General features: G+C 43.2%; 1 protein-coding gene across 1 annotated transcript in view; it reads left to right on the top strand.

Annotated features, from left to right (window-relative positions):
* Positions 1-8,136: 8,136 nt before the first annotated feature.
* The window catches only part of PTN (pleiotrophin), an 89,016-nt gene continuing 72,887 nt past the window's right edge, over positions 8,137-24,265 (top strand). The window contains exon 1 of the mRNA XM_033162274.1: positions 8,137-8,469. The gene's annotated coding sequence lies outside the window, so the exon portion shown is untranslated. The remainder of the gene's footprint in view (positions 8,470-24,265) is intronic.

Genomic DNA, 24,265 nt, shown 5'->3' with positions numbered 1-24,265 from the left:
TACAAAAGGCATTGGCTATGTTCTACCTCCACTGTCAGAGGTGGTATATACCAGTGGCTAAGAATCTCAGAGTACCACTTGCTGGGCATTGCAGGTGGGCAGAGTACTGTTGCACTTCCTATAGGTTGGCTGCTGTGAAAACAGGATGCTGGACTAGAAGGGCCATGGCCCCAATCCAGCAGGGTCATCTTATGCTCTTGACAGCTCCCTGCTGAAGCTGCCTCTCTTGAGCAGGTTGTAATCACCTTGCTTTCCAGGACCCCATTTTTCTCATCTCTCTCCCTCTCCCTCTCTCTCTCTCTCTCTCTCTCTCTCTCTCTCTCTCTCTCTCTCTCTCTCGTGTGTGTGTGTGCACGCGCGCATTCTTGAACCAAGTTACATTGTGATGCTTCTTGTGCTGTGTGTTGTTTTTAAGCTTATGGTACAGAATAAATGCTTTCCTCCTGGGAATCTTATCTGTAACTGACTGAGTCATTACATGAAAATCAAGAGAAAGGGGATGCAGCTTGGAGCACTTCTAAATTCCAACAGAAGCTGAAAGTCTGATCCCTCTCTCTCTCTCTCTCTCTCTCTCTCTCTGGAAGAGCAGATCAGTTGCTCAAAGTGTTTAGCTCTTGTTTCTCTCACTCTTCCTGTGCATCCTCTTAAGAGGAAATGTTCAAAAGGTGTAATGCTAGCCACTCTGGGGATCGGTCCTACATTCATCAGCTGGAAAGTGTTATATTGCAAAACACACATATTCAAGGAATTCATTGCTGTTCTGGTATCTTCAAGGTCATGGTGACGTGATGAAGTTCTCTGAATGGAGTTTGATGAAAAACCTCCCAGTGAGGCCAGAAAAGATATCTCATTTCCAGTATAAGCAGGACCTTTCCACTAAAGACCAGCCCCATCAGGCTCTGCCCTCACCTTTCATCTGCAGGAGCCATTCCATCAGGAGAGCAGTGGGACTGAAGGGCCTTTCCATCTGCTCAAAGATCAGCAACATATGGGGCCTCCTCAGTTTCTCTTAGTTTCTCATTCTTCCAGCTCTCAATTCAGTCCTCCACATTTCCACATCTGCTTGAAAATTCTTCTTATTGTTATTAAAGAAGCCTTCACCACAAAATTTCTCCCAATATACACATTTGTGCAAGCAATTTCTCCCACTATAATGCATTTTTATGTTATTTCCATTAGCATATACACTTTTATGCATACTTGTTGTTATTGATAATTTTAATATTACTTGTAAACTGCTTAGAAGTTTTATTATGGACAACTGGTGTATATAAATTTTGGTATAGCAGTTGGTGGAGCATGAGACTCTTAATCTCAAGGTCATGGGTTCGAGCCCCACATTGGGCAAAAAAATCCTGCATTGCAGGGGGTTGGACTAGATGACCCTCGTGGTCCCTTCCAACTCTACAATTAAAACACAAAACACACTATGTGCCATTTGCAGCTGCAGCCTTTGCATAAAAGTATGACTGCATTTCATCTGGGAAAGCAGGAACTCAGGCTCCTTTACTCCCAGAGCATTACATTTAAGTGCAAGAGAGCCAGCAATGACTAAACAGGGTGAAATTAATAGCAGGAGTTTGTTATTAAATATTACACTGCCTCTGAAGGTACAATACAATACAAATACCTTTATTGGCATTACAGCCTCTGAAGGTATATCCAGTATTAATCCTGAAACACAAATATTGTGTCATTGTTGCTGCCAACAATGGTTTGATAATAGTGCAATTTATGCTTAATTTATGCCACCTTAATGGAGCCGTCATCTCAAGAAGTTGTATTGTTCCTGTCCCACTCGTGAGAAATAGCCTGAGAATTGCTGATCAGGAGAGCGGAAGTCTGCAGCGTAACATCCAAGACTTCTTCGAGGATCGCTGTAAACAGTGAAGAGGAAAGAGGCACATGGGAATTTGATATCCACAGAACCCTGCTTCTTCTCACAACTTAGGTCAGGGATAAACATAACAGTTTGGATGGCTGCCTTTGAAAGGTGGCTTGGGTCCAGGATACCTGAGGGAGGACTGCAGCTCAGAGGTCGAGCATCTGCTTTGCCTGCAGAAGGTCCCAAGGTGGATGGGAATATCTGAAATCCTGGAGAGCTGCTGTCACTCAATGTAGACCTTACTCAGCTACATGGACCAATGGTGTGGCTTGGGATAAGGCAGTTTTCAATGCTCCTGGCAAGCAAGACTTACTTTGAAAATGGTTAAGTAGAACTGATGTCACTGTAGGGACAAAGGTCACTTGGAGCAAGCCTGGGCGCTGAGAGCGAGGTGACCCAGGCAGCTGCTTCTTGGCCCAGTTGCTGGTGAATCAGGAACTCGGGGCAACCCAACTGCAGCTTGTATCTGCTTCCTTGTAAGTCTCTGAGTTCAAAGCCCAGAGAGCAGGAAATTTGTTCCATGTAAAGGATTGCAAGTAGAACAGAAAAAGAATCTCTACAAACAAAAAGGAAGACTATACAAGGTTACCCTGAAGCAGCTAAGCAATGTCACCCCATTGGGGTTGTAAAGACTGAAACACTTGAAACTTATTGTTGAGAAATGACACAGAAAAGCTGCTACCTTAGAGGTCACTTTTTCTTTCTCTGGTACCAGCTGGTGCTGACTCTAGGTTCAAAATTACAAAGCCAGCTATTTTCTAGTCACATGTGCAGAAGTTATTTGATGTTAGTGGTTCACTCAAAATGAAAATCTTATCAACCAGGGAAGAATGCTTATCATAGAATCATAGAGTTGGAAGAGACCACAAGGGCCATCAAGCCTCTGCTTAAAGACCTCCAAAGAAGGAGACTCCACCACACTCCTTGGCAGCAAATTCCACTGTTGAACAGCTCTTACTGTCAGGAAGTTCTTCCTAATGTCTAGGTGGAATCTTCTTTCTTGTAGTTTGAATCCATTGCTCCGTGTCTGCCTCTCTGGAGCAGCAGAAAACAACCTTTCACCCTCCTCTATATGACATCCTTTGATATATTTGAACATGGCTATCATATCACCCCTTAACCTTCTCTTCTCCAGGCTAGAATCACTTAACTGCATTATCGGATCACTTAACTGCGTTTTGGCCTTTTGTTTGAAAAATGTCAGAGAAATGCATCTTCAAAAGAGAACATCCCATTTCTTGACTGCGGATTCCAAGCATATCTGAAAGTGGATGTGCCCATAGAAAGACTTTTGCTTTTCCCAGGTAGTCTTTCTGGACTTGCTTTCCTGCTTCCACCTTTCTTCCATCATGGAACCCAAAGCTGGGTACATGTGATTGCCACACGGTCTCCCATCCGGGCACTGACCAGACCCAGACCTGCTTAGCTTAGGAAGCTGGTCACCTCATCTGCCTTTAGACCACGGCCTGTGCCAATCTCTGCCTTGCAGGATCTGAAATGGTATTGTGGGTAACTGTGCGCTTGGTTCTGTTTAAACCTCCATAGGTTTCTCCATTGGCTTACCCGCCTGCCCCTCAAGCCCCGGAGGGTGACTAATTTCTAAGAAGCGATTCCTGTCATGGCCCAGGCATGTTATGAAAGGTAGACCGAAAGCAGCTCAAGCCCCATGCTCGATATTTCAGCTAAATAATTCAGTATCGCTAATGGAAATCTGATCATGGTAGATGAGGTGGCAGCTGTGGGCACTCACAGCTGACGCTTGGCAGCTCAATAACTCTGAAAACAACAGTGGAGGAGAAGGTGGGGGGAAATCTTTAAAGTGGTCATGTGCGTGCTCTCTCTCTCTCTCTCTCTCTCTCTCTCTCTCTCTCTCTCTCTCTCTCGTTTTCCTGGAATGGGGTTGCTCCCCCCCCCCACTCCAGCTTCATGCTTGCAAAGGCTAAAGGCTGGCGTGGATGAAAGAAAGAAATTGATATTTCTAGGCCATCTGGAACAAAGGAATAAGATCAAGATGAGTTGACCTGCTGACGGAGCCATGTGTGCAATTTTCTTTACTTTGAGAAAGAGAGAAAACTTTTGTTGGTGTGGTGTGGCCCAATTCCACTTAGTCAGCCTTTCAGACAGATCAAATAAGAGGTGTGTGTGTGTGTGTGTGTGTGTGAGAGAGAGAGAGAGAGAGAGAGAGAGAGAGAGAGAGAGATATGCTTGGTTATAAATACCAGAATGACCATCCATAGATCAGTGGCAGAAGAACATGCAGAATGCCCTGGGTTTCTTCTGTAGCATCTCCTCTAGGACTAGAAATTTGGCTGCCAGTCAGTGTGGAGCAGGTATGAGTCAAATCAAATCAAATCAAATTTTATTAAACGGTCACAGACCAAATCATCCTCTTCAGCTGATCAACGTAGCACACACAAGACAAACACACGAAAAAACAGCATTTCGAAATTAAGATCTTATATAAAATTAAACATTTGCCTTTGCCGGTATGAGTAACCTAAGGCCCAAAGCTGAATGTGGCCCTCCAAGTTTCTTAACCTGGCCCATGGGACTCACCCAACATCCTCCCTAGCCATGCAGCCTCCTGGCACTGCTTCACGTCATCCTTGAGAGTTTTGCCTAGCTGGAAAGTGTCCTCGGGGTGTGATCATGTCTCTCAGAGTAGCCTCCCTTGAAGGGTCCTTGGGGTTAAATGGGGGGGGGGGGGGAGAGAAATGTACACCTCCTTGAGCAGCTTGGAGAAAAAGGTGGACTATAAATGCAGTAAGTAAATCATCCCCAAAGAAGCATCGTCAAGGTGATTTATGTACCTCCTCCCTTATGACATAAGGAATGTCATTTCAATGCATGCTTTCAGTAGTGCAATGATCTAGGAAACATACTTATGATTTGTGTTATTGATGGAACAAGGTGGGGTGTGCAGAAATCCTAACAGGCCTCAGATCTTATTTATGCTGCGTGTTAGCTGTGATTCCAGAGGGCTGGGCTAGTTGACCTTTAAGGTCCCTTCCAACACTACGGTTCTATGAGTCTTAATGGAATGGGGCTAGAGACTGCAAGCTCCCCCTTACTTCTGTAGCCACAGAACAGAGGGCAATTGATGATGCTACTTACCACAAGTACCTCACCATAGATGGTGGTTCCTGGTTAAAGGCATTCAAAATTATATATGAGCGACACTCCCCACTCTTAGTGACCCCCTCCCAAACTAGGCTACATCTGAGACATCTGAGGTTAAGGTGGTACATTATATGCCTCATAATAGACATATTCATACCTGTCTTGAAACGGGTGAAGTTCTTAGGAATCATATTCCTTAATCCCACACTTGGGCATTTATTGAAGGAGAACACTTACGTTTTTATGAGGATAATTGCAAGTGTGCCAACACCTTCAGTTCTAAGGGGAAACATGCACCCCACCAGATGTCATATTGGACAGCTTTAAAAGAGGATTAAGTCACATTCCTGGAGGGTAAGGCAATCAATTTCCCAACAGCCATGATAGCTGTGTTCCATCTCCACTGTCAGAAGCAGCATGTATCTGAATCCCACTTGCTGGGCATTGTATGTGGAGAGTAAGGCTGCCCATACGTCAAGATTTCCCCGGATATTACTGGGATTTCAAAGGTAGAAGTGACGTCAAGGGGGAATTTCCATAAGGTGGAGGTTTGTCCTGGATCTTTGGCAAGTAAACCAAAAATCACTTTGTCTTAAAAAAAAGAGAGCTTGGGGTGTTCCGGTTTTTTACTTTTTGAAATATGGCAACCCTAGGAGAGGGGAGTGGTATTGCAGTCAGGTTCTGCTTGTGACCTTTATCTGGGCATCTGGTTGGACCAGAGTGCAGGGCCTTTGGCCTAATCCAGCAAGGCTCCTCTTATGTTCCCTCCCACAGATATTTTTTTGGTACCCCTTGGAGGACTAGCCTACTGGAGATGTTTGAAAGAAAGTAGCAGATTTCAGATGAACACTTATGCTACCTTTTTCTATCCATCTTCAAAAGAACTCCATCATATCTTCCCTTTTACTCAATGAACTGCCTCAGGAAGGCTCAGGCTTCATATTCTATGGACATTTCCCAGCATGCCTTATTCTCGACTGATTCCGACCCCCTTTTCCTTGCAGGCTGTTTTCTCAGTCTATTTGAAAGTAGGGATTTGACTTCGGCAACTTTTATCGCTCACCTCTCCTCCCCCACCCTCTCCTTAAAAACATCACCTTTATACATAATCCCATCTGAAACTGAAGAGCTTGAAGGAAGCCCTGAGGGCAAGGATCAAAACCTAAGCAGAGGAATGTTTTGCTTTTTACAATCACTGGCGAACAAACACTTTTTCTCATGGAGGTTTGGCTTCACTGGTCCATCTGCTTGCCCAAGCAGGTGTATTATGTGGTCTCTTGGGAGTGGTGAAATAAACCGAGACAGAACATCAGGTGTTGAGTGATAATCAGGCCAAATCTTTACTGAGGTTGGCATGGCAGTTGGGTAAGGAACAGTTGTTCTGTCGGGGCTGGGGAGTGCATAGCCCCTTCCCTGGGAGTCTCCAAGTATTGAGTTCTGTCGTGGTGCAAGCCAAGCCTCCAGGATCTCACTGGGTGACCAGGGTGAGAGATTCCTGCCAAGCAGAGGCCGTAACCCAAGCTTACTATTTAGTATTTCCTGCCCTATGCCCTTTCCACCCATGGTTCTTACCAAACCAGTCAACGCCTAATACAACTAAGCCGTATTCCACTGAGAGAAAGGTGAAAAATGCACCAACCAGAGGCCAGTTGAGGTTGGAAAGAAGAAATATCCTTTTTGCCCCTGTCAACCAGTGACTCAAAAAGCTCAGTGACAGTGATACTCTAACCCAAGGGTGGGTGGGACGTTTGCAGGGCAAAATGGGACTGAAGTCTTGTGAGCAAGGCCTTTCAGGGATAAGAATGAGGCTTAGTACATGCCTGAACCTTGCACCTCAGATGCATGTCTTCAGTTGTCTTCATGTGCCATATTATAAGGCATATCATAATTCCCTCTGAAGGAGCAGGTATGTAGCTTGGGGGTACTCCTGGATCATCTGCGGTTGCTTGAGGCTCCGGTGGTCTGGGTGGCACAGAGTGCCTTCCACCAGCTTGGGCTGGTGGCCCAGCTGCACCCCTGTCTAGACAGGGATGGCTTAACTTCTGTTGTCTATGCTGTGGTAACCTCGAGGTTGGATCACTGCAACACATTATACATAGGGCTGCCTCTGAAGCTGGTGTGGAAGCTTCACTTAGCCAGGTTGCTCCCTGTGTCAAGATGGTTTGAGCATATTACACCAATCCTGGCCCTAGTGCAGCGGCTGCCAATTAGCTTCCAGACCCAATTAAAAGTGCTGATTTTGACCTTTAAAGCCTTCAATGGCTCAGGACTGCAATACCTCAAGGACCGCCTCTTCCCATATAAACCACCCCAGACTCTGCTACGTTCATCATCTGAGGCCCTTCTTTGTGTGTCTCCTCCACACAAGGTCCAGGTGGTGGCAACATGAAAACAGACCTTTTCTGTAGTGGCTCCCCATTAGTGGAATGCTCTCCACAGGGAGGTTCACCTGGTGCCTTCATTATATATATTTAAGGCGCCAGGTGAAAATTGTATATGAGGAGAAAGTCACTGGAAAATGCTGGAGATTTTTCATGAGGACTTTAAAAAAAACACAAAGTGATGTGGAAATGTGGAGAGCAGAACTTAATATCTGAAAAAAATGAGAAGCTGAGGAAATCTGAAATTGGCAGAATCACCTATCCTTAATTGTTGGCACTGGCACCTTGTTTACAGATGTAGCTGTTGTGATCCTTTGTTCGTGTATGTGACTAAAATTGCAGTGTTCACCTGCATAGACTGCTTGCTCAAGCTGTTTCCAGCTCAGATGAGCCTTGGCAAAATGCATCTCGGCCAGCTGTTGTGAAAGAGTGCTGACTTTTTGCTATGGACTGAACAAAAAGGGTTGATACTCCCTGGTTGAGCAAAAGCTTACAAACTGATTGGGTGCTTCCTGCAACTGAAGTTTTTGAGGAACTGAATAGTATCCTCTTACTTTCCCTCTGCACTGACTGAAGCCCCTTGAAAAAGATGTCATTCCTGATGGAGAGTTCCTCTCCGATTCCCCCTTCCCCGCTTCCTGCCTTTCCATCGGTCTTGGTGGGAGAGACTGCCCCTTGAGTGACCTGCTTTTAATAAGCTTCCCAGTCAGATCACATGAGGGAACTGTGCTCTGCTCTCTCTCCCCCCCTCCTTCCCTTTCTTTTCTCTCGCTCACTCAGTCACTCACAGTCTGCTCTCTCTATAGTCAAAGCAAGGATCAGGTTCCCTGCCTTGAGTAGAGAAATTCTGGGGGGGACATTGAAAGAGGAAGAGGGTAAACTGAGAAGAAGAGGCGGGAGCAGCAGAGGGACATTGGAAAGGGGGCAAAGGAAGAAAAGGAGTCAATAATTTTGAGAAGGGGAGAAAGAGGGAGAGAAGCGGAAAAGTGCTGCATTTGCCGAGCGAAGGTGTAGCGAAAGCTCAGAACTCCTCACGGGGGATTGAAGATTGTTTAACAGAGACGGGAGATTTTGCAACTCAAAGTAAGTACAAGTGGATTTGGTTTGAAAAGGCTTCTGTCTGATCTCTCTTCCCCCCTCCTTTCAGTGTAAATGGGGATGGATGCTCAGCAACAGACATCCTTAACTTCCAATGTTTCCAAGGATTGCAGAAAGTTGATGGAAGACCTCGGAGTGGCTTCTGGATGTGTTTTGTGTTTTCCAACAGAGCGAGGGAGCTGTTCCTTCTGTGTAACAATAGCAGTGTTTGGTATTCCCCAGTAGAAGTTCACACTGAGTGCCAAATAATATGAGCACCATTCATGAATTTGGTGGGTCCTAGATGGGTGGCATGATGATGCACTGACCAGGGGAACCAGTTTGCGTCAACTCTGAGTGAATTACAAGGGGCAAAGTGTGTGGGGACTTTTCCTGTTCTTTTCTTTCTGGTATCTTCTGCATTAACAGGCTGTAAGAGAAGTGTTGGAAGTGGAACTAGGGCCCAATTGTTCCCCTTGGATTCCTCCTGTTGTTTGAGCCCTGCTGGTGCATTGAGATGGGATGAAGGAGAGCTGAGTGACGTGCAGAAGAACCTGTTCTTCCACATCTCTTCCCTTGGAGAGTGCGCGCTCTCGTACCCAGCCATAAGCAGAGGGGTGGAGCTTTCCATATACTCTCATCGGTACCAGCTAGTGTTGGTCACTTTTCCTTCAGCTCCACTGGATGAAATGACATTTAGAGGCTGACAGGGGCAAGACTGCAGATGGTTGGATGCCAAGTGAAGTTTTCTAGCATTAAAAAGCAGCAAAAAGCTGCTTCTGCAACTCTATTTTCAAGAATCTAATTTAGCTGGAGTTTTACAAGGATGTTTATACAATGCAACTGTCATGAATGGGATGTTTTAAAAAGCTGCTCCCCCCCCCCCCCATGCCACATCCGCTTCCCAAGCTTGAAAGAACTCAGGGCAGTGTGTATATTTGTGCGATTGCTTTTTTGTGTGTTTAAATTTTATATCTTAACTTTTTTCTATAGAAGCTAAGGTGGCACCCAAGGAAGTCTAGACAGTGTCCCAGTGGCACTGACCAGACCCAGGCTTGCTGGGGTGCAACATGGTTGCCATCTTACTAAATTGCACTTTCAAACTATTCACTGGCAGTTTGATTGTTCAATTGCAACACAGGGAACCCAATTTCACCTGTAGTGTTAGCAAAGCAACAAGAGACTGAGCATCTGACATACTTCCTTTTCACCTGCTATAGGAAGTGGAAATCTAATATTGTTCCATAGAAAGTAGGATGAGAAGAAGGTCCAAGGAATGGAGGGGCAGCAATCACACAGTCTTCCATGGCCTCATTAACATTGGGCTTTTGGGGTTTCCAGTCTTCCATATGTGGTGCTGTCCCATTTTATTCTCCCCACTAGCTTGTGAAGAGAACTAGGCTGAAAGATGATGGCTTAACTAAGGCCACACAGTCAGGATATGAACCCAGGACTCAGCTGAACCCTCTGTGCCATGGATGGGGAGCCCTTGGCTCTTCAGAACTTGTTTGACTTCAACTCCTATCAGCCTCAGTCAGAATGACCAATGGTTGGGGATGATCAGAGTTGGAGTCCAACAACATCTCATGGTGTTGGGCTGGCACTGGCTTCCCATTCTTGTTGTGTGTGGTACATAGAGATCTAAACAACTTGAGAAAAGGCCTGCTGGATCAGGCCCAACACCCACCTGGCCCAGCATTCTGTTATCACAGTGACTTACCAGATGCTTATGGGAAGCCCGCCCACAAGTAAAACCTGAGTGCAACAGGATATCATCTGTTCTGACAAGGGGTGCAATGGGGTTCATAATGAATGGTGAAGTGAAAGGATTTTATAATATATAATCCTTTAAATAATAATAATAATAATAATAATAATAATAATAATAATAATAATAATAATATCATGATTTTGTGATGACATATGATCATACAATCATGATCAAGTCATGATAAAGTCAGCTCAAGTAGATGTCACGCTATGGCAAAACTAGTTGAGTGGTTATTTTTAAATGTTCCCTTAAATGCATTTTAGAATAATGGTAGGTGTTCTAAAGTTTCATTGCCAAGCAAAATCAGTCAAATGACCATTCACTCTGTGGTGCTGATGATAATTAAAGAGAACTGTTCCTCTGGGAGATCAGCTAACTAAACTGTGAATAATAAATGATGGTGCAACAATAGACCAAGATGGGTTGGAAGTAGATCCGGCTGCCCTAGATACCCCAATCCGCCCTTGCCAAACCCTAAACTTAAAATCAATTTTTAAAGACCACCTGGGCAACATTCCTGCCACCACTCTTGGATTCTGGGCTGCAGTAGCTTTTATTAAAATTAAATATCTAAATCCAGTTTCCCTTTAAAAAATACTGATCCACTAGTCTTCGCTTGTATTAAAATCTGGCCTGGTGTTTTAAAATTGTATTCAATGGGATCTGAGAATTTGGATTTAACTACAGTCTAAAGGTAAGGCACCTGCCCTTTCTCTACTTCTTTTCATCTCTCACCATACATCAGCCTTTGTCCATCTGATGCTGCCCCCAGATTTGGTCTATAACTCCTACCAACCCGAGACAACATGGTTGGGAGTTGCAGTTTAAAACATTTCAAGGGCAGCTTGCTATGCGCATGGACAGATCTTTCACAGTGACACTAACTGCAGCCCATTTTGACTTTGGCCAATGCATGTGAAAGTGTACAGAGGCTGTTCGAGTGAACCCTACTATGGCCACAGTTAACACAAGGTATGACATGGCATCATTGACACAAGTGATAATCAGTGACATGGAGTGTCAAATTCTGAACTGATCTTGTTACACTTCTGCTTTAGTTAAATGTTACTGGGACCCAGGGGCAAGACACTTGGATCGTTGTTGGCCAACAGGGGGAGCCGATGAGCTGACTCCAGATGTTGTTGGACTAGAATTCCCATCAGCCCCAGCCAGCATAGGTAGTGGGTCAGGAATGATGGGAGTTGTAGTCTATTCTGTAATTTCTATTCTCATCTTGAACCAAAATTCTTAACCCAAGGTACTATTTCTGGGTTAGTGGAGTCTGTAACCTGAAGTGTATGTAACCTGAAGCGTCTGTAACCCGAGTTACCACTGTAGTTGAAGTTAAGTCCCATTCTGCTCAGTGTTGTTCACCTCTGTGCAGGGTTGCAAGAATTCATTGTTTTTCGTTCCACACTGTTTTCATCACATGCAGGTCTACTTCCGTTCTACTGCAGTTTGTCTTTTGCCCCAAACTACGTTATTTGTCTTGCTGTCCACTGTGGCAAAAAATTATGTTGTCATTATGTAGTTCCACCCCATATCCATTTCAACTCAAAAGAAACACCATGCAAATGCAGAAAAACATAATCCATTGCACATCATTTGTGCACTGAAAGCAACAACAACATCCAATACCGATTGTATTCACTGGATGGAGTTCAGTTCTAGACATGGGATAATAAGCAAACAATGGCAATTTCCGCTCCTGTTTCCATTTTCATCAAAGTTCTCTGGCAACCCGATCTCTGAGGAGGCATGCATAGGATTGCACTGATAGGCTTTGGTTCAGCTGAGAATGAGGGCTGAAGAATTAGGCCAAAGGTGTAATGGAAATAGTGATTTTTGAAAAATGTAGCATTGATATGTTGCTGAAGTAAAGATAAAAGCCTGAACACACGTATTCTTGTTTGCTTGCATGCTTCGTTTTATTTTATTTTAAGAACACAAGAAGAGCCCATTGAATCAAGTCAGTGGCACACTTAGCCCAGAATCCTGTTCTCACAGTGACAAGCCAGCTGTCTATTGGAAGCCCACAAGCAGGACCTGAGTGCAAAAACTCTCTCCCCTCCTATAGTATTCAGCAACCAGTATTCAGAAGCATACTACCTCCAACCCTGGAATGAGAATGTAGCCATTTTGGCTAGGAGCTATTGATAGCCTACTCTTCCATGAATGTTTGTAAACCTCTTTTAAAACCATCCAAGTGGGTGGCCATCACTGTGGGAGCAAAGGCCGTAGTTTAACTATGTGCTAGGCGAAGATGTTCTTTGTTTTCTCTGTCCTGAATTGTCCAATGTTCAGCTTCACAGATGTCTGCAGGTTCTACTGTAGTGCTAGAGGAGGACAAAAACTTCCTTCTGTTCATTTTCTCCACGGTTTGCATAACTGTATGCACTTCTATCATATTGCCTATTAGATACTTTTTCTCTAAACTTACCAGCCCCAAGTGCTGCAACCCTTGATGGTTTTGGTTGCCATTTTCTGAACCTTTTCAGAATCAGTGGCTGTGAAGAGGTCTGGGGAAGCATGCACACACACACACACACACACACACACACACACAGGGTTGGGGAGGTAGAAACAGATTTTCCACTCACAGTGAAAATCTGAACTGCGTGAAAATTCAGTGGTGCCCTAATTCCACCGTTAACCCACTCCTGCCATATGAGAAATCTGTTATGTCTGGAGCTTCAATCCCAGAATAATAGGCAGGCAGGATTTTAGATTGTAATAATCTGATTGGCCGTTGGAGCCATCCAATCCGGCCAAGAAGGGAAGTTTGAATCAACCTATCAGGTGTGACCTGGGGTGTGAACAAAGGATACATATAGCCTAGGGTCTAGGAGGGGCCACACACACACAAGCACTGACAGACACATCCCATGGCTGACTGTTTTTATTACAAACTGAAATAAACTCCATGAAACTAAAGATTCTCTCTGAGTATGTTTCAAAATTCCTCTAGACACTTGATAGATTCAATTTAGGGAATGTTGAAAGAAGTGCTGGTGTGGAAAGAAGACCCCTGGACAATGAAGCACACAGCAAACTTTAAAAATAAATAAATCTCTAAACTAGAAGGCTTGTGTCTTCAATATGTGTAAAAATAAGGAGAGTTAGCACAGGGTTAGCCAATGCAGTACCCTATAGGTGTTGCTAGGTCACAACTGTTACCATTCCTGAGCATGCTGGCAGCGTCTGATGGGAGTTTGGAGTCCAACATTTGAAGAGTGCCATATTGGCTACCTCTGAATTTAGCATACAGGAAGGTTTCCTTCCCACCTTTGCTTCCATAAAACTCAGAGGAGCTGATTTCTCCACTTGAGGTGTCTGAAGGTGGTGGAAGGAAATGCCCTCTCTCCCTCCTTTCATCTGTGGCTGACCCTACAAGCTGTTTTCTTTCTCTGCCAGACACATGAGAAGCAAAGAAGATTCAGTGGATTCCCTGAGGAATCACCCCTGAAGGCTAATAGGATAATGGAACAAGTTCCATGATCTCAGCTAAGTGTGGATTTGATGAAACAGCAGAGAGCTCCATTTAGCTATTTGGTAATAACATCACTCTGAAATTATGGTGGATCAATATGGATAAATATTAAAAAGCTTTGAGGAAGCGGGGGGGGGGGGAATGTAGAGGAAAGTATTGAGTTTCTGTCTGGACTTTTCTACGGACAGAGGATGCACTCAAGGAAGACAAGAAGCAACAATGGAGTCAGGGACTGTCCTCAATGCAATGGCAACTGATTAGGGTCAAACACTGCCCTTTAATAGGAAGATTAATCCTGAGATTTCCTTTCCTTGGAAAACATGCCACCCAAATGAGAATTACATTGATTAAATCACTAACAGGTGATTATTTGTTTTGCATTTATTTTGTTGAGTATCTACAGGTACGTTTTAACGTCAGTTTTGTGAGGGCAGCTAAGAGTGAGGAAGAATTCTTTTTTTCTGCAGAAAACATGATCTTCTAAAATTATTAGCTCTGTGTGAACCAATGTTGACCTTCATACTCCTCAACAAATATTATTCCAAGGACACTAAGGTATATCATACTCGGCATTAAGTAATGTGCAATATCATAGAATTGTAGAGTTGGGAGGGTCATCTAGTCCAACTCTCTGCAAAGCATATGGTCCCCCATCCAGTCTGAAACTATACTAGACCCTGCTTAGCTTTGCAGATGTGCTGGAAGTTTTATTGCTGCACCAAGATAAAGAACCTTCCCTTTCCAGACCCATTAACATACTAGCCAATAGAACAGAAAAGATGTATAATGTTGCACGTAAGATCCTTCTCAGACATTATGAGACTTTCCAGACATTACAAGCAAAGAGGATTGCTTAAGGGATTTAGCCTATGTGGATTCTGATTAAGGATGGAGGGAATTTAATTCAGTTTGCATGTAACGATGAATTTACCTAATCCATACTTTCCAAAGTACAAGAACTGAAACAGAACCTTCCTGCAAAATTTGCGCTTCTCTGAATTTTGCCTTGCAGTTCCCCAGCCAAGTAATCGACTGGAGCAGAGTATGTACCAGAACTCCTACATTACTGAAAATAACAATTGAAAATGCATTATATTAGGGGGAATTGCTTTCAAAAATGCATATATTGGGCATAACTGCATACAACTGCTTGCAAAAAATATACATATTAAGTAAAATATTATATTAAATTATGTAGATTGGGAGAAATGTGTCCTAAAATGCTGAATAATTTTGTGAGTGTTTTTTTTTTAATTGCAAACTGATGTGCAAATGTGAATAACTGAACCTAAGATGGGGTGGGGGTGAGGAGAACTGAGGGAAAACAAAATTGTCAGGTTTGCCCATCCTTAATTCTGATGCTAACTAACCCAACCTACACCTCTGGGGCTTGTGCAGATCAGACTTTAGTTGTTCGCCATATTTTGCACTTCTAGAATGTTCCAATACAGTAATCAGCATTTCTTTTTTAAGTATAAGATATATTTTAAAAAGAACATTTTAAAAGAAAATGCAGCTAGAAACGTGCATTTGTAACAGGATAGAGTGGACTTGCGGGCGAACAAATTCATTTGCAACACAGATGATTTGTCCAGCCTGGCAGACAAGTGCCGTCAGCCAAATGGGGAAGTGGTATCACAAGTGACTTGATTGTATTGTCCAAAGCTGCTCTGAGCTTATGAAGATTGTCGAGCTTATTAGAGATAAGTTTGTGTAATGAAACTGCAAACTCCAGCTGTTTATGTGTTTTGTGTGTAAAACGACCATTGTTTAGGATCATAGGTCTTTGCAGACATCCACTGTGTGTATCATGAACACACAGCTGGGGTGGGGTGTGTTGCAGCGACCAGCCTGGACCCCGACCTATCCTGCAGGACTCCCTGTCACAGGAAAGATCTGCCCAGGCACACAGTGGATCTGCCATTATGATCCCGCTGTCCCTCCCATGTTCAGAGGAATGAACGTTACAGAAGTAGAATGGAAATGGCTAACAAGTTATTCCATATCTCAGTGTGTTAATAAGAGATGGCTGTTCACTTCCCCCTCCTACAAAACCCTGAAGAAGGAGGTCTGTCATTTTTCTGGAGAAACTGGATTTCTTTCCTTATTGGTTTTCAATAAAACTGTATCTACACTTAAATGTAAAGAACATGGCATACTTCATAGGACTGTCCAGTTCCAGAAAATAAGATTGGTATGATATGAATGAATGATCCACAATATCCAAATTCTCCTTCAATAGGAATATCAGGGAGAAGAGTACTATTCTACTGTTCTCAATGTTCCGGACTTCTGTGGAAAGATACGTTTTTATGTGAGGAAGCATTCAAACTGTGGTGCTGCCCTTCGTTCTAAAAGGTATCACCCAAGCATAATTCATCTGCATAGTCTAATATGCCTTGGTTCCAATGGTCAAATATCCTTGCCCTTCAAAAGCGTATTTTCCAAAATGTGAATCTGCTTCTCTGCTTAAACCAAAGGAGAGAAAGAAGCGTATCTTTCTGGTAAGTTTATGATTATTTCCCCTAAAGGTAGGCAAGTATTTTCTGCTGGAGAATATAGCTTCAATTAAAGGATTGGCAATATGTTGTTAGTAGAAAAATATGTTGCATGCATGGGATTCATTTTGTGGGTTTTTTTTTATCTCCAAATAAAGCATACAGAAATCAATATGTGATCTGGTATGAAACCAGGACACTGTAACTAAACTAACATGCTCATGCACATAATTCCTCATGGGATTCAGGTGCCTTGCTAGTGCTTGACCCATATCTTTTGTGTAATTGCCTGGGATTTTATCTTCCTTGTCCACAGAGAACAAGCAGCCCTCATGATCATTCATCTTCCTGGTTTTCTCTCGACCACTCTCTAGGTTAAGCACTGGCACCTCTTTCTCTTTCCATCACCCAGCCACCTTGGTTTTATCTGATCTTCCACTGTGCTCTTAACTTACATTGTTGACCTCAATTTTTGATGGCATGGTGTCCCTCTGCATTGGCATTTTACCTATTTCACAAATGTATATGCCACCTTTCAGTAACAATTTCTGGGGCAGAAATTTGGAATATATATGAAAAAACAGTGCCCGAATATAAAAACTTGGATCCATTTCTAACATTCTGTATTGGTAAAAAAGGGGAAAAAAGATAAAAAGTTGATAAATTCACATGAAATTTGGTTAAATGATTGGAAAACGCAGTAACGAGTAAATTAAGCAACCCGGGAGGAGGGCAGGCGGAAGCCTAAGTCAAGTTTACAACTAGGTATTATGATTTATGATTAACTTGGATTGGTTATGATTTATTTATTCAAGTAGTGAATATTGATATTTTATTAATAGCATGAATGAATGAATATGTATGATTTGTTTTGTTCAATTTTCTTTTTGATGTATTATGGTTATGTATGTGTGTGATGTTTGTTTTGTTGTGTATTGTTTTTAATGTATGAATGTTATAATTCTCAATAAAGATTTATTTTTAAAATTAAAAAAAAATTCTGGGGCAGTTCTCCAAGAAACAATAAAGTCAAAAACCTATAACAGATTAAAAATAAAATAAAATAGCAACATCAAATAATAATGATCTGATATTTAAAATAAAAAAACATCCCTAGATATTACTAGTGGATATATCACTACACTTCAGCTGATCGCATCAGAAAAACAGTTTATGATAGGGTTGTGCAGCCCATCTGCCCCAGCAAGGACGGCCAGTGATGAAGGAGGATGGAAGTTGTCCAACAATATCTGGAAGGCCAGACATAGTTAATGGTACAAAGAAATGCCATGCATTTGGTGCAGTGCAATCACGCCTTTGGTACATGTAACTTTTGTAGTAAGCAAAATAGCTCTTTTTTTTGCATGTTGGCTTCATTTTGTATGAATTTTGGAGCAGCGCAAAGTGGTTCCAAATATATACAACAGATGAATATCTCCAGTGGATTTCTTGGGTGGGTAGGTGGGAACTGATTCAAAAATGGTTCTGGAGGATGTGTTATCAATATTGGCTTTTGAAAGTGGTGTATCTCTCAGCTGGCGTTGTGACACCCCTGAGCGTTGGGCCTAAAGGACAAGGTGGATACAAATATCTCAGGTAGTCTGGCTTCTTCCATGCTCTTTGAGCCAGAGCATAGGGAAAGGGCTAGACTCTCAGCATCTCTGAGTGTACCTCCCAAATCTCGTCTTGTCAGTCAAGTTCCTCCCACTCCCCTCGGTATGGGATTCAGATTTGTTGCTACTTATTGAGGATTTTTCTTCTTCTATATTTAGTACTATATACTCAGGCCATTGTATGGTGGATGCACATTCGATATATGCGGTTTTATCCAACACATGCATTTTGTACTGTGCCCTGGTTTCAGCTGCACGTAGAATGCATCGTTGACATTTCTAAGTGTGCTGCAGGCTGGCGTAATTGCAGCTGTGACCATAATGTGATTGTAGCTGTGACAGCGTTGGGTTATTCTTTCCAAGGAAAGAAAGGAATGAAGGATGGATGGATGGATGTACAGAAGGAAATAAGGAAGGAAGGGACTCCCTGAAATTATATATCATTATGTACCCCCATGTGATTGTTGTCATTTGGTTTGACCAAAGCTTTTTGTGGCAACTGAAATGTCTAGGTACAATACTACTATGAAATGAATCAATACATAAATCTCGAGCTGCTTCGTGGGTGTTTTTTGTCTGTTTATTCATTTCACAAAATTTCATGCACCACTTGATTGCAAAAAACAATGACCTCAAAGCAGGTTGCAAAGCAGTCCCTTAGTGCAGCAGTTGTACACAGTAGTCCTCATGCAGTCTGAGATTTGATGCAAATGTTTACAAACTTGATGACTAATTTCTTTTTGTAGACAGGCATCTAGGAAATGTTGACAAATGCAAACCTTGCATCTAATAGTGATCATAACTGTAGTGTGTGTGTGTGTGTATCTGTACCATTGTGACTACAGTGGTACCTCATGTTACAAACGCTTCAGGTTACAAACACTTCGAGTTACAAACTCCGCTAACCCGGAAGTAGTACCTCAGGTTGAGAACTTTGCCCCAGGATGAGAACGGAAATCATGCGCTGGCGGCATGGCAGCAGCGGGAGGCCTCATTAGTGAAAACACGCCTCAGGTTACGAATGGTTTTAGGATAAGAACGGACCTCCAGAACAAATTAAATTCATAACCCGAGGTACCACTGTATTGAGTGTCAGGCAGCTTGTGAAAACTCTTTCTCTTGGGGTCAGTCATATGTTTACAGTAAAGAGGGATTCTGGCAGAAAGCAGGTCAATAGCCTTTTCAAATTGATTCAGGGAACATTTTGGTCTTCTATTAAGCTCAGATAAGGCCTATCATCAGTAACAACAGAATATGCCCATCACTGATCTCTCAATATCTTTATTTTGATGATTACCTAGTAGGTAAAAGCCAGCAATCTGTAAGGAATCCATCAACTGCCTACAATTTTCTTGGCTTGGAGTCACCTTCATCTATAGGGTTTGTCAGCTTAAAAAAAAACAAAAAATGCCAACATAGGGTCATGTTCAAAGTGCTTTTCAGGCTTCTGTAAATTTCAACTGCCTTTTAATTATTTTTTAGTTGTCACAGTGCCTTGTTCAATGTTGTGTTAAATAACCATACCCCTGATGTCATAACATAAGGATTGATCAGGGTATCAATGTGCTTATATGGGCTTCCCGATGAGGAACAAATGTGCCTACGTCTGGGCTTGGATCTCAAGCTGTTGATGTGCCCAAGTCACTCACTCCAAAGTGTCCTTTCACAGTTTGCACCTGTGAGATTTGAAGTTGGTACCATGGACACCACAACCTGATGCTGTTAGCTTTCTGCTGTCAGGAGAGAGTGATTTATTTATTTTTCAGCCAACCTGCTTCTCCATCCTCCTGCTAGGAATCCTTGCTGTTACTGAAGGAAGGCCTCTGAGATGCCTTGATTGTCTCCCAGTGGCCTGGGTCACCTGACTCACTTGTTTGTTTGGATTGCTCTGTTCCCGGAGGTCACAATGGTGTTTTTGTTTTCTGTGAGAGTCTCCGGCACTTCCACTAACAGATCGCCTGGGTGCAGCTGAGCCTACAGTGAGAACCAAGGCAAGGGTGGAAAAAGGAAAGAAAATCCGACCAGTGGTTTCCATCCCAGACCAAACCAGAGTACATTTCAGTCAACGGCCATGGGTTTTCTTCATGAAATTTCCCTCCAACTGCATCAGCATTTCCGTTATATGTAGCACGATTTCTTTCCAGACGAAATGCAAGGTTGTTGAAAAACTGCTTTACACACACCAGAGGCGTCAGCTTGCGATGGATATTGCGGGGGCCTGGGAAGAGGCTGAGTGCGGAGCTGAATGTGGCTTGGCTACAATGGCCGGTGACTCCTCCGCTCTCACACTCAGCCTCCTTCCATGGCAGGAGGAGGAGGAGGAGCTGGCCACTGAAGCCATGCCATGCTCATCTCAAGAAGAACCTTAAGGGTCTTCGCAATGGGATCTGAAATATAATCAGAGTCATGTGTGAATTTCATGCTCTTTATTCAGCTCATAGTAGCGATGAATGAATGTTTTCCCCACAACATCTGCTATATATACATTATTTACACAATGGGCCCCATGTGATTGGCTAATTCCAGGCTACGCCACCAGAAGGTCCTCGGACCTGGATCTTTGGGCTGAATGATAAGGACAGAGATGCTCCTTCAGATAGACAGGGCCAAAGCCGTTTGGGACTTTAAATACTCAGAAACATACTGGGAGCCAATGGAGATCTCTTAGAACCAGACTAGAGGAAGTCCAAGCTGCAGTTACATCCTCCGCCAACCCTCTCCATTTCTCAGGCAGAGCCGCACCATAGAGCTACATGAGTATAGATGTTCCAGGTGAGCATCCAGATGACTTTGCACAGGAACAAGCTATATTGTTGTGGCTAAATGTAATGCTGGGACATGGCCTAAATCCCATTAATTTTAGTGGAGGAGATTTAAGCACATACTTAATTCTCCCATTGAAATAGATGAGCCTTAACAGTGCTTAACTTTGGCTGGAGCATGCCCTATCATTATACCGGTAATTAAATTACAGGGATACACTGTCTACCACACTTAGCAGAAAGGACAATTTAAGATAATAGCTCAGTCATATTTCAAAGCTCATTCAACCCTTTTCTGCCTTGCCTCTGGAATGTGTATGTCAAAGAGATCCAGATATTCTAATATGTGGCATATTAGAATTATGGTTGTCTTGGTGGTAGCCAGAAGTCACTGTAGAGCAGTTGCAATTGAGCAACAGTGATGCATTTTAAAGAAAGTTGCCAGTTCATTAGGATGACTTTCTCCATTTATTCCAAATCCTCTTGGCCTTGATTTGCAACTATTTTACTGGAGGATCACTTTGAGGAAAGCCAACATTTCTTTGACAGAGTTTGGATTTCCTGAAAACTTTTGTGGTTATTCGTCTGAAGAGGTTTGAGGCTGCTGTTTGCCGGAAACTCCACCGACTTTTGAGAGTTGGGCTGGTCCCATGATGCTTCCATTGAGTTGGTTAATTACTGTAACTCAGGGTAGCTCTTTCCGTTCATGGAAGCAGAAAATAACCCTGCTGTGGGTATTTACAGAATGAACATTACAAGCAGCATTAGGCAATACTTGTCAGCCTCAAGGGCAGTATTGGTAATTTAGGATCCCGAAATATGTGACTATATTTCAGGCCATTTCAGTTGACTTGGTTGACTTCAGTTGACTTTCAGTTGATTTGGCCTGCCACTTCAGGGGGTGAGTGCAAGCACCAAGTTTCTTTTTTTAAGGGGAGGGGCTTCCACAGGACATCTGCAGTTGCCCCCCCCAGTGGTTCTACCCCAGGGGTAAGTAAGCTCAGGCCTAGAGGCAGGCCTCCCTATCTGCCTCTCAGCCATCTCCCTCACCAGTCCTGCTCTGCAACCTCCTTGACTGCCTTTTCCTGGCTGGAATGTGGCCTTGAGTCACGACCCTGCCTCCTGCTTGCCTGGATGTGTGTGGGCATGTGAACCAAACCCTCTGGATTTTGCATGCCTGGTATTTGCTTAGTGTACAAAGATAAGAGTCATATCCATTGCCCCACCCACATTTATATGTAAGCCTACCCACTTTTGCCTCTGGCCACACTCACCATGGCCATGTGAGGATGCCGCCTTTGGTCTGGTAAACTCTACCAGCATCTTGCTGTTGCTGCCAGCTGCTGCTGCTGCTACTCTGCTTCCTCATTCCTACCACCTGCTTGCTTGCCCAGCGGAGCCAGTGAGGAAGCACACAATGGCAGCTACTCTTCCTCTTCCTCGCCACTGCTATCCTTTGTGAGTTCATTCCCTCTGGGCCAGAGGGAGGTGCATATGAACATGCAGGTTGCAATGGTGAAGAGCAAGAGAAGGTCCAGGGAACTCTTGTCAGTTGACCCCTTGTTGGGGTACCGATCCTAGGCAAGGGCCTGTTCACGCTGACACTTGACCCCAGCCCATCAAGGTGGTTGGTCCCCATGTGCACCATCTTTAATCATTTCAATCACCTGCATAGCTTTGCATTGCCTGCACATTGCTGTGGCGAGATGTTCATGTGGTTGAAATTAGGCCCTGGCTATGCGACAAGTTCAACACACAGTACATCTGGATGTCTGGCCAAATGATCAATTACTGCCTTCTCTGGCCAGATTAGCTTATTGTGATCAGTGGCGGAGTTAATCATTTTTTTTCCTTCCCTACACAAGCTGGCCCGACAACAGACAAATCACTTGGCTGTCCAGCAAGTTGTAGTTATGCATTATTTACAGAGCTTTGAAAATTCTCTAGGTGCTGTGCGAAAATCGGCAAACAACACTGGCTCCGGCTGCAGGCTTGAAATGTAGTAGATGCTGTACAATGGAGGGGGGGGGGAAGAATCAACACAAGAAGGAAAACCAACAAATCCAGGCAGCGGTTCTTAACAGTTGTAATGTGCATTGACTGCTACTGAATGGCCAGCATTGTGCATTCTTACCTACCATTCTCTCCCCCCCCCCATTCTTAGCAACCTTTCTGTGCTAAGAACAGGTTTCTGATTTATTTATTACATTTTCTGATTTATTTATTACATTTATTACATATTACATTTTCTGATTTATTTATTACATTTGTATTCCACCTTTCCCTCCATCAAGGAATCTCAGGTGTTCTTCCATCCACACACTGGCCAGACCCAGACCAGCTTAGCTTCATCAAGCTGGTGCTGGAGGACACAATCCTTGACACAATAAACAACTAGGCCTAAAGAAACTTAATATATTTATTCAACACATATATGCAAGAATACAGTATCTGGCTGGTGGCCAATAGGATATGCAATAATAACTGGATAATCTTGTATGGTTTCTCTGCATTTGCAGTGTGTTATAACAGTCCTTGTGCAGAAGGAGAAGCTGTCCAAATATTCCACTGACAAAGACTCTTGAGAGTCAAAATATGTTGGGCAAGGCATTTGGAATGCAGTTTCTGCTATCAATCTTTAGTTGTGTTTTATATTGTTTCTAAACTTAAGTTTCGTGGTTTTTCTTACATGCCTGTAAAGTGCCTCAAGACTTAACAGTACATGAAAGGTGATTCATAAATGAAACACAATAACAACAACAACAACAACAACAAATAATAATAATAATAATAATAATAATAATAATAATAATAATAATAATAATAATAATAAACTGACAGGACTCCCTCCAAGGGAATCTCAACCTTGATCCTTCAAACATTCAATGTGTTGAAGTCCTGCTGGTGGGTTGGGGATAATCCGAATAAATCCATAGCTCTCCACCATCAGTGTCTCAGAAGCCCCTTCGATATTCCTGGGTTCCGAATTCCTGAAGAGGAATTCAAAATCCAGGTTTGCCAAGTTAGCACACTTGAAAAATGAAATCGAAAATTCTTTCTAGTAGCACCTTAGAGACCAACTGAGTTTGTTCCTGGTATGAGCTTTCGTGTGCATGCACACTTCTTCAGATACCTTGAAAAATGAAGGAGTGTTTCTCATGGCGGTGCAAAAAAAAGAGAGGGAAATTTGCCCATTTTTATTGACTAGGTGAGTGAGGCCAAACTTGGGCTTCCAACTGTTTTGGGACTACAACTCCCATCATCCCTAGCTAACAGGACCAGTGGTCAGGGATGATGGGAACTGTAGTCCCAAAACAGCTGGAGGGCCAGGTTTGGCCGTCACTGGACTAGGTGATTCAGTAAAGCCAATTCGCAATGACGCAAGTCATCTTGTCAAATCCTATGAAATCTTGACTGCTGCTGCATGTTATACCAGCTGCTTCATGGCTTGCATACCTGCCTAACCCTGAAGGTTCTGCATTTCTTCCTTGTCCTCTGCAGAAAAAGCTGCAGCAAAGCAATGATTTAGTTTCTGGACAATCTCTTTATCCCCTTTGATTGCCCCTCCATAGCCTCCAAGTGTTGTCGGCCCACCATCTCTCCCACAAGGCATCTTATTTCTGGTGTGCTTAAAGGAATCCTTATGACTTGTCGGCCTGCATTTGCCT

Source organism: Lacerta agilis, chromosome 10, assembly GCF_009819535.1.
Source record: "Lacerta agilis isolate rLacAgi1 chromosome 10, rLacAgi1.pri, whole genome shotgun sequence".
NCBI lineage: Eukaryota > Metazoa > Chordata > Lepidosauria > Squamata > Lacertidae > Lacerta > Lacerta agilis.
The sequence above is the reverse complement of the archived record's forward strand: the minus strand, read 5'-3'. Positions and strand labels throughout refer to the sequence as shown.